General features: G+C 44.5%; 1 pseudogene; it reads right to left on the reverse strand.

The window, feature by feature from the left end:
* Positions 1 to 31: 31 nt before the first annotated feature.
* LOC118754713 lies at positions 32 to 14796 on the reverse strand (annotated as a pseudogene).
* Between the last annotated feature and the right edge of the window lie 1161 nt (positions 14797 to 15957).

Below are 15957 nucleotides of genomic sequence, written 5' to 3' on the forward strand. Positions count from 1 at the left end.
TTACCTGTTTCCTTCTTATTTTTTGCGTTGAACTATGGTAAATTTGCCGAAGTGTGGTGACACGGAAAAATTTTTGGTATGGTGGCAGCCGACGAGTGGTGTATTTGGCCGACTGCACCCCAAAATTTCTGGCAGCAATTAGTTCACACAGAAAATGCGCCTTCTCATTTATAAACGTTCTCTGCAATTAGTTCACACAGAAAATGCGCCTTCTCATTTATACACGTTCTCTGCTAGAACCGCTGCTGCAAAGTTGAATTTTGAAACCTATGATTTCTCAAACTACGCCGAAATGAACCACTTTGATGGCTGGCTGAGAGCTACTGTTCGACTTGCGCGACTTTGTGGCTTCGTCGCGATTAGGGGATTTCGTTTGGGGACGAGGCATCTCTTCCGCTAGTAATTAAAAAAAAAATTTTGCACTAATGCCATGGTAAGTATGGATGTACGTACCTGCTGACAAGGGATTGAAATCCTTCAAGTATTCGTCGTGTGGATGACACAACGGCAGGCTATCAGCCAATTCCTTCTTCGGATTTGTGATGTTGCGCGACAAGGGACGTGAGTAGCCATTGCGTTTGGGCGGTTGTGGCTTTTCTTTGCGTGGAATTTCCTGCAAAGTCAGAAAAATTAAAACTCAACATTTTCCTAATTTTTAAGTTTTCCCCTCACGCTTACCGGCACCACAGCGACCTGCACCGTGTCAGAGAACTTCACCTTATTCTTCTCACCAGCAGCATTGCGACCACCATTCCCACCGCCACTGTGCAGCTCCTTATGCATACCATTTGCAAGTGGTGTGCCATTGCCACCATTAATCATAGTACCACCATTTTGTTGCTGTTGTTGTGTTGAACTGTTCGAAAGAATGGATGCTGTGGGTTTCTTTTGGAGCAGACGCTTTTGATGCTCTTCACTCGTCGCCACCAAAGTAGGTGGTATTGTGCCAGACACTAAAGGGTGTTGATAATATATTGGTTTGTAAACGCCTGATTGCAGCGAGCTAACATTTCCAGTAGTAGAAGCGGTAAGCGCTGCTGGTTGCACTATTGGCACATGCTTTTGTGGTAATGGCAAAGAGTTTTCTGCCACCACAGCCGGTGAAGCATGGTGCACAAAAGTCGCAGCGGTGTTTGGCAAATGTGTTTGCGCGTGTGTGTTGTTGCTGGTGGTAGGTATTCGCGGAAGCATGGCGGTGGTGGTATGTACTGTTTGGCGTCTTGGCATCCGCAGGCAGTTGTTGTTGCCAGGGTAGCAGAGTGACGGATGGCGCAGCGACGTGGACTTAAAAATAGCAAATGGAGAGTTTAATTATAGTTCAAAATATATATATATTTTTTAATATATGTACATATTTTCTAAAAACCATATACACACCCATTGCAGTATTATTTAAATCACTGCCACTCTTCATTGAAAGCTCGGCCAGTGTACTGCTTACCGCTACTGCCGCACTTGTTGCATTTTGTGAAATTTTTAAGCTCCGCAGCGATGGCAGGGGTGGCGGTGGTGGTGGCGGCCGGGTGCGCAATATATCTTGCGTATTCTCCATGCGCAGCTCTGGCTTTGGAATATTTATTTTTATCATTTCGGGACTGAATATTTTTGATTTAAATGATGGCAAGGGTGGCACATAGTTCTTTAAATGTTCTTTTGCGTAGTTGCTACGTTGAACTTTCTTTCTTTGCACTATTTGTAAGTTGGAATAAGTTGATTGGGAACAGGCAGATTCTGAGCGATAATCAACAATCAAACTTAGATCACTAGTTGGCATGCCGTTGCCATGGCCTTCCTCCTCATGGAGTATCATAGCAGCTTGACTAAAGGCGGCGGCTGAAAATTCGATTAAATTCGCATTCGATTTCGTCACATTAAAGAGATCCATAAAGAGATCATAATCTTCAATATCCTCAGCGACTTCGAACGCTTCTGCAAACATTTGTTTCCTACAAAAAAAGTGTATTAACTACAAAAACTTTAAATTTCATTAAATTTTTAACATACCGCAGCAAATAAAAAAAAACCGCCTTTTAAAATCAAAAACTTGATCACTAAACTCATCTTTTGTCTCTTCTGAAAGTGCATCGGTGAATGTCTTCAGCGCTTTTCCCAGCAATTCCACGCGCGTACGCTTCGCCTCGCCGCGATACAAAACATGATTAGCAATTTTGTGCAGCGATATCAAACACATCGCACCATAAGTTTCCCAGTTGAGCACCATCAGCAAATTCACCGCTTTCTCCAGTTGATTTAGCGACAAATACTTGTCAATTAAAACATCAGAGGTCAGGCCTGAATTGTGTATGTCGCCACGCATGCCGGCGCCTGCAAAAAGTCGCATACAACTCAATGGGCCATTTTCGAAGTGCAACAGCAGCAAGCAATCTGTTTGCACATAAGGCAACGAATGGTGTGACAAATCAGGCTTGTGACTGAAAGCAATGCGCAGCAGCGTTGGTTGTATGGTGAAATAGTGTGAAAGATCCAATAAATTTAGAGGTGTCACATCTTCGCACTGCAACTGATTGCCCACCGGTGTTAGGGCGAGGTCAAAACATTGAAATTGTGCACGCTCATTAGCAACCATAACAATACTGCTATCGGAGTGCCAGGCACATTGCGTGGGTATCTAAAACATAAATAATTTTGAAATGCTTTATTTAAAACTACTATGTATGTATTTCTTTGTGGAAAATAGTAAACATACAATATCAATTTGAGAGGCCACTTTCGTCACTTGCTGCACCAGATCGTGTAGACAAAGTTTACGATCAATCGATCCCAAAAATAGCTTCTCTTGGTCGGGACTGAAGGCATGACAGCATATTTGCGTTCCCATTGTAATTGAGGTGACTGTGGCGCGTTGCATTTTACCCGAGATAATTTCGTATGTACATACTTCGGCAGATATTTCACCTTTTCGTGACACTTTTTGTTCTACGGTGAGTATTTGACTTTCGGCTGAACGTAGAAAATCCACTGAGAGGGGATTATTCTTTGACCAACAATACGAAACGGATTCTATTTGTATGCTGGAAAGGGAAAACGCATAAAAGTAAATAAAATAAAAATATTTATAGCTAAATCAAAGTGAAATTATTAATGTTTTTACAGATATTGTAGTTTCAATGAAACATTTAGCGGAACTGCTTTAATAGTAACATTTTGTAAGAGACAAAAAACGATAACCGATCCTTCCATCTTCCTACTCACCCCTTCAACTTGAAGACATGTATATTCGCTCGATCCTGATCACGTATCGTCGGCCGCCATGGGTATACTTCATTCTGTGAGGATTTCGTCCATATAACAAATAAATCTGCACTACTATTCACTGTTAGATGCCGTGACATTTTTCGCTCTGATGGTCCCGGTATTATCACATGAAATATTCGCGGATCCATATTGCTAATTTTCTCAGGCCCTTGTGGCCGTGCATTCGGTTCCTGCAAATGCACCTGTTAGTCACCCTGTTCCTAAATAAACTTAGCGACATATCGGGTGGCAACATTGTTTTGTGCCATATATCTACGAACAGATGAATTTCGGGTGAATGCTGAACGGATCGCCAAGTCAAGCAGACGTACCAAGAACACAATCAAGAAACAAGACAAACACATATAAAAGAAGTTCAGCATCGCCGCGCGACAAATATATTGTACCTTATTTTAAACGCTTTATTGTTGTAAGAATGTCTCACCGCACGCGTTCCACGGAAATTAAATAAACTTTGCTAACGCTTATGTATATGCTTATTTATTGAAGCTTAACAAAAAACATGAAATCTAAATTTATCGTTTGAATATAAAATGATACGCTATATGACTCGTTTTACACTTGTGTGTTTCGTGCGCCTCGCTTAAGCTTCCATCGATGTATATCTAGAATTTTCATTTTTCAACTTAGCTGATGTCCATCAATTCGGTGGCGGTAGCGTTGCCACCTACAAAAATATATTACAGGGTGCCTAACATCCCACCCCCCGTGAATCCTCCTGGCATTCACCATCAACTTCTAGTCTGGCTAGTCGGGATGCGGGCCTACGTAGGAGTCCACCGGCCGTTTTCACCTCTACGACTCGCACTTGCCCGTCTTTAGCTGGGAAAACCTGAGTGATACGGCCTCGTTGCCATTGCCTGCGGGATAGCGTTGCATCACATACTATCACCAGGTCATTCACTTTCAGTGGCGTAGCTTTATCTTGCCACTTTGTACGACGCAAAAGTTGGGGCAGGTACTCCGTAGTCCAGCGCTTCCATATACGGTCCTTTAGATTTTGTGCTATTCTCCATTGTTTGCGCAGGCAAATTTGCTCATTAACCGGGTGTGGTGTCTGCGTGGAATTTACGCAGCCGAGCAGGAAGTGGTTCGGCGTAAGCGGCTCGTCGTCTTCATGTGACACGGGTAAATCGGTTAAAGGGCGAGAATTAATAATGTTCTCCGCTTCTATTAGCACGCTTTGCAACGTGCCTAACCTTGGCGCCACCTCTTTCAAAGTTTTATTTAAGAGTGCTTTGACGACTCTTATTAGGCGCTCCCAGCAGCCACCCGAGCTAGGGTTCAGAGGGCAATTGAACACCCACTCGATATTGTGTTTTGCTGCTTCTGACTGTATGTGATCTGTGTCAAACAGCTGCTCGGATGCTTTCAGCTCTTTCTGTGCGCCGATGAAGTTGGTCCCGTTATCGCTCCTTATCCTCACAGGTGTGCCGCGGCGATTTATAAAATTGCGAAGGCACAGGATGAACGCGTCGCTTGACAAATTCTCCGCTAGCTCGAGGTGCGCAGCTCGGACAGTCAAACACGTAAATATGACGCCCCACCTCTTTTCTCGACGCCTGCCAATCGCTACGTGAAACGGACCAAATAAATCGACGCCAGTGTATGTGAAAGGGCGCACGTACGGGGTCACACGGTCAATCGGTAGTTGACCCATCATCGGTGGCTGTGGTTTTGCTCTGTCAACCGTGCATATGGGGCACCTTTGGCGTACTCGCTTAAGTAACGCCTTCAAATTGGGAATCCAGTACCTTTGTCTGATGGCGTTGATAGTTACTGCGAGATTCTGATGGTGGTTCCTCTCATGGACTTCTTTGACAACTAAGGCTGACACTCCGTGTTCTGGTGGTAGCAAAATCGGTCGTCGCGCTTGGTATGGTAGGTATGCCGCCTCATCGATGCGGCCGCTCAGTCGTAGTACACCAATTTCATCAACATACGGTGACAGCTTGCATAGAGAGCTTCGCTTACTAAGTTTGCGCGCCGCTGCCAAGTCGGATATCTCATTCGCGTAGCACTCCAGCTGGACTAATTTGCAAATCATGTTTTCGGCAGCTTCGATTTCTGTCACGTTCAGGCTCGTTGATGAATTCACTTCGCTTCTTGGCTGCTTTCGGAACAGGTTCACTGCACGCATCACCCAAGCTGTAGTACGTCGCAGCTTCAGAAACGAACCAAATCTTGAGAAGTCTATGACCGAGTTGCGTGGCTGCACCAGTAGTATCGCTTCGGTCTTAATTTCTTCTGGAAGGACGTATTCCGGTTGTAGTGTTAGGGCAGGCCAATACTGCTCGTGGTACTTTAAAAAGTCGGGACCCTTTACCCAACGGTTATTGGTGTCGAATTTCGGTGGACATGATGGGCGCGTTGCAGCGTCTGCAGCATTTTCCCCAGTTGGCACCCATCGCCATTGTTCCGGGGCAGTGGAGGTAAGTATTTCGGATATGCGATGGCCGACAAACGCCTTGTATTTCCTCTGCGATGAATGTATCCACTGCAAAACGGTTTGCGAGTCGCTCCAGAATACCGCCCTCTCGATCGTGAACTCGTGGGATTCTTGGATTAATTTGAACAGACGGGTGCCCAGGACAGCTGACTGCAGTTCTAGGCGCGGGATCGACATGAGCTTCGTCGGAGCGGTACGGGATTTTCCCATTACGAAGCTGACGTCAACGTTTCCTTCGTGGAGAACTCTCAAGTAACCCACCGCAGCAAACGCAACTTGACTTGCGTCGACAAACATGTGCACCTCGACTTTACCGATGCTTGCGACGTATGGCGAGTAACATCGTGGAATCGTGAATTGCCTCACACTGTCGAACTCTTGCCACCATTGTGACCATTTCCTGCCCAGCTCCTTCGGAAGAATGTCGTCCCATTCTATTTCGCTCTTCCAGGTCTCTTGAATTAGAAGTTTAGTAATAATTAAGAAGTTAGACAACATACCAAACGGATCAAACACCGCCATAACGATGCGCAGTAATTCCCGCTTGGTTGGTGCACGCGCTCTGTTTAGTACTTCTTGAGGCACGCGATGAAACTGTGTGTGGAATCCGAACGTATCTTCTTTCGTGTTCCAGTACAGGCCGAGCACTTTGTCTGCTATTCCGTTTCGTTCCATGCTGACCGCTTCTCTTGCTGGCGACGTTGATTGTTGGTTCATTGTTGATCATTTTGGCGTATCTTTATTTGTGAAAACATTTCACGAATGTCGGCTGATACTCCAATGCGCCCCTGGCGAAATTGCAATAAAATTCTTATCAGCGATTGTGCTTGTTCTGGACCTTTCAGAAGAGCCGAGTTGAGAGACACATTTCCTACGCTGGCTGAGGCATCAAAAACAATTCGTATTTTTTCCGGCTTATGGGGGTTGAAGACGGCGAAGTGGGGCAAGTACCACACGTTTAAGTCCGGCGCGCTGACTTCGGCTTCGTTCAGCTTTCTGGCGTACCCTCTTTCAAAATACTTGGACATTTCCTCTCTGTACCGCGTACGAAACTCGACGTCGCCTCTCATTCGTTTCTCCACTGTCCACAAGCGCTTTTCCGCCATGGCTCGACTGCTTGGCAATTTCGGCGGATACTCTTTCCACAGCAACCCGACTTCGTACTGGTGTCCCACTTTTCTGGTCGTTTGTTGTAAGGTTGAACGTGCGCGCTTCTCTTCGTCTGACTCTAACTTCTCCGGCGACGGATTGACGCCAAAACTATCTGCTGTGAAATATTCTTTTATTAAATCGTTCAGTTGCTGCAATTCTCGCACGAGCAGAACACGGGGGTTCAATGGTGATGGCAACTTCGTTGGACCATATGCAACCCAGCCAAGTGGAGTTTTCGCAGCCAAGGGACTATCGCTGCTGGCTTGCACAATCGCTGTGGTGGCACCGAGATGTGCGTGTTTTAACCCAATCAGCAACACTGGTTTTGCACGATAATAGTTCAAAATGGGCAGATCTTTAAGATGATCGAAATTTTCTTTTCTTAGTGACTGTTCGGGTAAATTCAAGTTTTTTACCGTGTACACATCTTTAAGCGCAAATCTATTCTTGTTAGTGCAGTTCTCGATTTCAACGGCAACCTTACTGGCTTGCTCGGTTACCATTTTATCGTCATACCACTGCAGCGTGAGTGGATGTACATCGCCTTTAGCACCGATCATATTTGCTACGCCGGCCTCCATTATCGACACTGACGAACCTTCGTCAAACATGGCGAGGACTTCCTGCTTGCCGTCCGGGCCGTAAATATTAACCGGTAACATTTTAAATAGCAAACCTTGCGAAATTTGTGTTACCCGACAATTTAACAGTGGCTGCACAGCGGCATCCGATTGCGTGACTCGACGTGGCGTTTGATCAGCTGCTTCCTCATTGTGCAGTAGCTGGTTGTGGTATCGTTGGCATCCATTCACCTCACACCTTCGCCTTGACCGACATTTCTGCGTGCAGTGGCCCTTGCGCAAACATGAAAAACATAATTGCTGTGTTTTGACTAGTTCCCACCGGTCCTGAACGCCTATCGTCTTGAACGACTCGCACTGTGCTATCATATGGCTTCCACTGCAGTGGTAACACTTTAAAGTCTCTTTCGCTCGGTTGATATGCATAAGGCGACGCGGATTGTTCGGCGCAGCATTTTGTTTGCTGCTTTGTGTGCTTGTTGTCGGCATTAGACAAATTATCCTTGCCAAGTCGCTGAACCACTCCGAAAAATGTTCGATTGTTGGATAAGGCGAGATGGTCGCAGCGTGCTTCGCCCAATCGAATTGTCTGGTTTGCGGCAGCTTGATAATCATTTCCTCAAGCAACGTCACGTTTGACAAATGTTGTTGACAATTCGCGGACTTCAGAAACGCCACCACGTTACGGACTTTTGACGAAAACGGTATAATCCTTTCGACTTTGCTTTCAGGTATTGGCGGGAACTGCTGCAATTGGCTTATTTGCCCTTTAACCAAAATGTCGGGCCGACCAAACCGAAACTCAAGCTCACGCATCACGTTCGGCACATCATTCGGAAAAATTAACATGGCCGCCACTGCCTCTTTTGCCGGGCCAACCAGACATTTTTGCAACCGCATTAAATTTTGCCGGTGGCTGTAACGGAACGCCTGTGTCGTGTCGTTGAAATTTGCGTAGAACAATGGCCATTCTTCAATATTACCGCCAAACGTAGGCAAGTCGTACAACTTTATGTGCGAACCGGTATCCTCCACGACAGCCTGGCGTTGTTCGTCTTGTGCTGGCTGCACACTACTCCCACTTACACTTTGTGGCTGCATACCCTCGCGTAATCGTAGAATGTCCCTTTGGCTATCTTCGGTACTTTGTCGAAGCTCCTCCACTGAAGCCCGTAATGCATTCAGCGTGGCAATAATGGCGTTCACATTTTCTTCGCTGGGCGCTCCTTGTTGTCCCTCCATCGTTGTGCTTTCGAACGACGAATCACTTTCGCTGGTTTGTCTGCTATCTGCCTTTTCTGTCGCTCGATTCCGTAAAAAATATCTCCTCGGCTCCGACATGCAACTACTCCAGCGAGTGCAGTTATTTCCGTTACCCGTGTTTATCTGGTGATCTTGCGAAGCGCACAAGTGTCAAAACTGTAAGAATGTCTCACCGCACGCGTTCCACGGAAATTAAATAAACTTTGCTAACGCTTATGTATATGCTTATTTATTGAAGCTTAACAAAAAACATGAAATCTAAATTTATCGTTTGAATATAAAATGATACGCTATATGACTCATTTTACACTTGTGTGTTTCGTGCGCCTCGCTTAAGCTTCCATCGATGTATATCTAGAATTTTCATTTTTCAACTTAGCTGCTGTCCATCAATTCGGTGGCGGTAGCGTTGCCACCTACAAAAATATATTACAGGGTGCCTAACAATTGTAATGTTTAATCTTTAATTGCGGAAAATAAACAGTTTTTCTTAAATTCGCGCAAAATAGTTTTGTTCATTTGGCGACACAACAGTTTTCTTGATTTTGGTACGTACTGCTTGATACACATACACACGAGTATTGGCACGAATAGCGGACCGCCGTTATTGGAATATATTTTCTCGGTTGCGGTAAATTATATGTCTGAGCCAAACCGCTATAACTTGAGAAAAAGACCAAGGACTGAAATTGAAGGTGCCATGGAGGACGAGATGCCAGGGAATGCAGCTCAAGCCAACGGGATGGTGGCGGCGTTGAACGCGTTAAAGGCTTCAGTGGAGGAGCTTCGTCGGAGTACAGCAGAAAGTCAGAAAGAAATTGCTCGACTTCGAGAAGAAATCCAGCCGGCAGAAGGCTTACAAGAACATAATGCAGTATTGCAGACAGCGCAAGGTGAGTCAAGCCAAATTATAGAAAGTGACCAAATTTCCGCGTCAGTAAGTGACTCACATGCGAAGCTGTATGACCTGCCAAACTTCACTGGGGATCCCGAGGAGTGGCCACTGTTTGTCGCTAATTTTAAGGATACGACTGAAATTTATAAATATAGTCATCGACAGAATTTAATTAGGCTACAGAAATGTTTGGTTGGTCCGGCAAGGGAAGCCGTTGCATCTTTACTAATATTTCCCAATGACGTGCCCAACGTAATAAATGAATTAGAATTTAGGTTTGGCAGGCCAGATGTACTGGTGAAAGCTCAATTAGCCAAAGTGCAACAGTTTTCAGTTATCGTTGAGCACAAGCTCGACCTAGTTATTCAGTTTTCAACTCGAGTTCGTAACGTAGTCGCCTTTTTAAAGTCAGCCAATTGTCAGCAGCATTTAGCTAATACCACATTGCTAGAGCAAATGGTATCAAAATTACCGCACCAAAAACAGTTTGATTGGGCGAAATACGCAGCAACCATTAAGCCATACCCAACGGTAGAACATTTTTCGACGTGGCTTAGTGAGCTGGCCCGAATATATGTTTAGTGCACAGTCAACCAGAAGCAATGCTCTGTCAGCGAACCCTCGTCGCATAATGCACATAGACCGCGCAAAAGAGCCGCTGAAATGTTACAAATGCAGCGGAAATCACGCCATTTCGCAGTGTGAAGCATTCAAGACGTTAGGGGTTCAAGAACGGTGGGAGTTAGTAAAAGCGAAGCAACTATGCTTCTCATGTTTGCGTAAGGGCCATTGCACACTTAAATGCCACTCGAAGAGACGATGCAGCGTAAATGGTTGCCAACGCTATCACAGTCAGTTACTCCATAGCGAGGTGCCAGCATCGCAAGCACTATGCCAGGTCAGTCCATCGAACGTCCCCGCTCAACCACTTTTAAATTGTTTAGCACACAGCACGAACCAGCAATTATTTAAAATGTTGCCCGTCAATATTTACGGGCTCGACGGGAAGCGGGAAATAATTGCCATGTTCGATGAAGGCTCGTCTATCTCGATCATGGAAGAAAGGGTTGCGAAAATGATCGGAGCTAAAGGGGTCTTACACCCGCTTACATTACAATGGTACGACAATAAGGCGGTGACTGAAAAATCATATAAAATCAATATCGAAGTGGGTAATTGCGCTAGTAACGAAAAGTTTGCGCTTAGAGACGTATATACAGTAAACAACTTGAATTTGCAAGAGCAGTCTCTAAGCAAAGAAGATTTTGGTCATTTAAGAAATCTACCACTTATGAATTATCACGAGTCGAAGCCAGGTTTACTCATTGGTTTAAAACACGCATATCTGAGTGCTACTACTACTATTGTTAAACCTGATAATGAGAGTCCGTTGGCCGCCAAAACGCCTTTAGGTTGGGTCGCGTATGGTCCAACAAAATCACCTTCAAATTCCAATCCTCGGGTTATGCTGGTCAAAGATTGTCAACAACTGCACACTTTGGTGTCTGAATATTTTGCGTCCGACAGTTTTGGCACTAATGCATATTCGGTGAACCTGGAGTCAGAAGAAGACAAGCATGCACGTTCGATTTTAGACACGACAACCAAGCGAGTGGGTAAGCATTATGAGACTGGTTTATTGTGGAAACCATTTCCACCTAAGCTGCCCCATAGCAAAACAATGGCAGAAAAGCGTCTGTTGTCAGTGGAGAGACAGATGAAAAATGATGTTGAATTTTCTGTGCGATATAAGCGGGAAATGGACAAGTACGTAAACAATGGATATGCCAGAAAACTGAGTGACACCGAAGTCAACGCGCCATACGAGCATGTGTGGTATTTACCGCACTTTGCAGTCCACAATCCACACAAACCTGAAAAGTTGCGAGTTGTTTTTGACGCGGCCGCCCAAGTAAATGATGTATCACTCAATACAGCGCTTTTGAAAGGGCCAGAGCAAGCCCAACCGTTGGTACGAATACTTCTGCAATTTCGACAAGGAAAAGTCGGTGTCGCAGCTGACATACGCGAAATGTTTTCTCAAATTAAAATACGACAAATCGATCAACATGCACAGCGTTATTTGTGGCGGAATGCAGATACTAGCAAACCCATCGAGGAGTACGTAATGACGTCATTGATTTTTGGGGCGGTGTGTTCGCCTTGCATTGCCGAATACATTAAAAACAAAAATGCCAAGGAGTTTCAAGATCGCTTTCCTGATGCTGCAGCAATCATAGTAAACAAGCACTATGTCGACGACCTAGTGGTCAGCTTTGACAATACAGAACAAGCCATCAAGACCAGTCGCGAAATTATGGAAATCAATCTGGAAGCAGGGTTCGAACTACGCAATTTTATTTCTAATTGCTCGGAAGTAGAAGAAGAAATGAACAAATTATCACCATCTATTCGTGCAGCAGTCAACATGGAACGCAATTCGATAGCAGATAAGGTACTCGGCTTATATTGGAACACAAACGAAGACACCTTCGAGTTTCACACGAAATTCCATCGTGTTCCGGAAGAGGTACTCAACGGGTCGCGAGCGCCAACGAAGCGGGAGCTGTTAAAAATCACTATGGCCGTGTTTGACCCTTTCGGTATGTTGGCAGATTTTCTCATATTTACTAAACTTTTAATTCAAGATACGTGGAGGCGTGAAATCGGATGGGACGAGGTATTGTCGGTGGAACTTAGCAACAAATGGCTTCCTTGGTGGCAAGAGTTTTTTAACGTCAAACGATTTAAAATGCCACGATGTTACTCGTCGCACATCTCCGAGGGTATCGTTGAGATACATATTTTTGTTGATGCAAGCCAGATTGCATTCGCAGCTGTTGGGTATGTTCGCGTAATTTACAGAGGTACGGCTAATGTTAGCTTCGTCATGGGCAAAACGCGCACTGCACCCATTAAACTGATGTCAGTCCCGAGGCTTGAGCTACAGGCAGCGGTGTTAGGCACTCGGCTATACAAACTCATTCGCGACTGCCACGAGTTCAAATTTGGGCGAGTAATTTTCTGGAGCGACTCGCAAACCGTCCTGCAATGGGTATACTCATCACAAAGGAAATACAAGGCATTTGTGGGTCACCGAATCGCCGAAATTCTCAGTGCAACATCTCCAGAACAGTGGCGATGGGTACCTACTTCGCAAAATTCCGCAGATGCCGCGACGCGCCCATCTAGCCCTTCAAAGTTTGACAACAATAGCCGATGGATAAAGGGTCCGGAGTTTTTAAAACACGACGAACAGCAGTGGCCCGCAATGACAATAAAGCCACCATCCGTCTTGCCAGAAGAGGTCAAGTCCGATCGCTTACTACATGCTCAGCCGAGAGAACCATTTATTGAGTTTACCAGATTCAGCTCGTATTCGAAGTTACAACGAACTATAGCTTGGGTGATCCGAGCGACCAGTCTGTTTCGATCGCAACGAATTACGGCGGGAGTACGTCGACCCCCGCATCTTACGATATCAGATCTTGAGATGGCAGACGTGACAATATGTAGATTGGTGCAAGGAGAATGCTTCGCGGATGAAATTGCGGATTTGGCAGCTTCGCGTAAACTGGCGAAACAGAGTGCATTGTATAAGCTCTCACCGTACCTGGACCAAAGTGGTATATTGCGGTTAAGCGGTCGCATCGACGAAGCAGAATATTTGCCTCTGGCAGCACGACGCCCAATTTTGCTGCCACGAAGACACGTTGTTACAGCTCTAATCGTACGCCATTACCACGAGAAGAATCATCACCAAAATTTCGCAATAACTATCAATGCTGTGAGACAAAAATATTGGATCCCGCATTTGAAGCCACTTCTCAGAGACATACAAAGAAAATGCCTTGCTTGTACGATCGACAAAGCCAAACCGTATCCGCCATTGATGGGTCAACTACCTTCTCTTATACTGGCGTCGATCTATTCGGCCCACTCAACGTCTCCATCGGTAGACTTCGTGAAAAGAGGTGGGGTGTAATTTTCACCTGCCTGACCGTCCGAGCCGCCCACATCGAGCTAGCCGGGAACTTATCAACTGACGCGTTCATCTTGTGCCTGCGAAACTTTATTAATCGCCGGGGCACACGAGTGAGAATACGTAGCGATAATGGCACCAATTTTATCGGCACACAAAAGGAGCTACAAGCTGCTGAACATCTGCTAGATTCAGATCGTATACAAACTGAGGCTATGAAATACAAAATAGAGTGGATTTTCAATTGCCCTGCGAATCCTAGTGCAGGCGGCTGCTGGGAACGGCTAATAAGAATCATTAAAACGTTTTTAAACAGAACACTCCGAGAAGTTGCGCCAAAGGTAGACACGCTACAAAGCGTTCTCATTGAAGCAGAGAATATCATCAACTCACGCCCTTTAACCGATGTGCCAGTCTTAAGCGAGGAAGACGAACCAATAACGCCGAACCATTTTTTAATAGGTTGTGTCAACTCAACGCAGACGCCCCATCCTGTCGACGAGAAGATATGCTTGCGCAAACAGTGGAGGATTTCCCAGAATCTGAAAGATCGCCTGTGGAAGCGTTGGACGACAGAATACTTACCACAACTGTTGTGCCGTACAAAGTGGCAGGAAGAGGTTCCTCCTCTGCAAGTTGATGATTTGGTTATGTTGTGCGAACCAACGTTACCCCGCAGGCAATGGCAACGAGGACGTATTACGCGAGTATTTACAGCCAAAGACGGTCAAGTACGCGTTGCAGAGGTAAAGACGCCTAGTGGGCTCTTCCGCAGATCAGCATCCCGCCTTGCCAGGCTTATGATTGAGGGTGAATCCCAGGAGATTCACGGGGGGCGGGGTGTTAGTCACCCTGTTCCTAAATAAACTTAGCGACATATCGGGTGGCAACATTGTTTTGTGCCATATATCTACGAACACAATGAATGCTGAACGGATCGCCAAGTCAAGCAGACGTACCAAGAACACAATCAAGAAACAAGACAAACACATATAAAAGAAGTTCAGCATCGCCGCGCGACAAATATATTGTACCTTATTTTAAACGCTTTATTGTAATGTTTAATCTTTAATTGCGGAAAATAAACAGTTTTTCTTAAATTCGCGCAAAATAGTTTTGTTCATTTGGCGACACAACAGCACCACCGTCAATTGGTTCGTGTTGTAGGCCAAGACGATGTGGGAACGTGTGAAAAATGCTACAACAGACAGCAGATAGAAAACAATAAAACAAATTACTAACTGCAAAGAAAAAAAGATGGTAATTCTCTAGGGTGGGGTAACAACCCCTAAAAAAGGTGTGGAAAAGTCGGGAGGGGTACCAAACGACGCGTTTCGGCCCCCCTAATAACAATCCGGAGGGGGCGAACTAATATTATTAACCATTTAAAAGTTATGAACAAAAAACTTTTGTTAAATTTCGTTGTTTTCTATGGGCAATTACACCGACAAAGATTCACTAAATCACCTGTTCTCACTTTTTAAACACTATTAAAATATATAATTTAACTTATTTATTAAAGAAACCCATAGTTTTATCAACCTAAAATCTTTTGAGATTTATCATATAAAATTAAATCTCGAAAGGCAGTAGATTTAAGTTAAATCTTCGTCAAATCTTCAATAATATTGTCCTCTTGATATATACCTCCTAAAAGTTCAAAACTGAGTGAAGATAGTTGCCTTGCGTTTTTGCTGTGAATCACTTGTTAATTTTTCTATTTACTGGGCTTTATACCCTAGATAATAAGGAAAAATTGCTGAAAATTTCAAAGCAATCCGCTTATTATTAAAAAAGTTATGTTACTGTAAGTAATAAAATGTCGAACATGCACCCGGTTTTGATCGCCAGTGTATTTAAATAATAAAATAAAAAAGAAAGCCCTTAAATTAAGTAAATATTTGAGTAACATACAATAAATAAGTTTAATTGAACAAATGTTGCACATAATTTCCATATAAATTCATACAATTTGCATGTGGGTCCAGCCAGACTCATGCGTACCGAATGTGCCAATCGAAACATGTGTCTGACGGAGAGTTAAATGGTTAATAATATTATATCCCCCGCCCCCCCCCCCGGATTGTTATTAGGGGGGCCGAAACGCGTCGTTTGGTACCCCTCCCGACTTTTCCGCACCATTTTTAGGGGTTGTTACCCCACCCTAGAGAATTACCAAAAAGATTCATGCATAGGTACATATGTAGAGGCAACGAAAAAATAAACAAAACACAGTAAAATCGCAAAGTTGTAGCGAAATTAATTAACATTAATTGCATGTGAAACTGCGAGTATGCACAAATGCAAATTTCTCTCTAATATTACATTTACATTGGACCAAAATGCGTGATTTGAAATC

This window comes from Rhagoletis pomonella, unplaced genomic scaffold, assembly GCF_013731165.1.
Source record: "Rhagoletis pomonella isolate Grant_MI unplaced genomic scaffold, Rhpom_1.0 Rhpom_scaffold_04455, whole genome shotgun sequence".
Taxonomy (NCBI): domain Eukaryota; kingdom Metazoa; phylum Arthropoda; class Insecta; order Diptera; family Tephritidae; genus Rhagoletis; species Rhagoletis pomonella.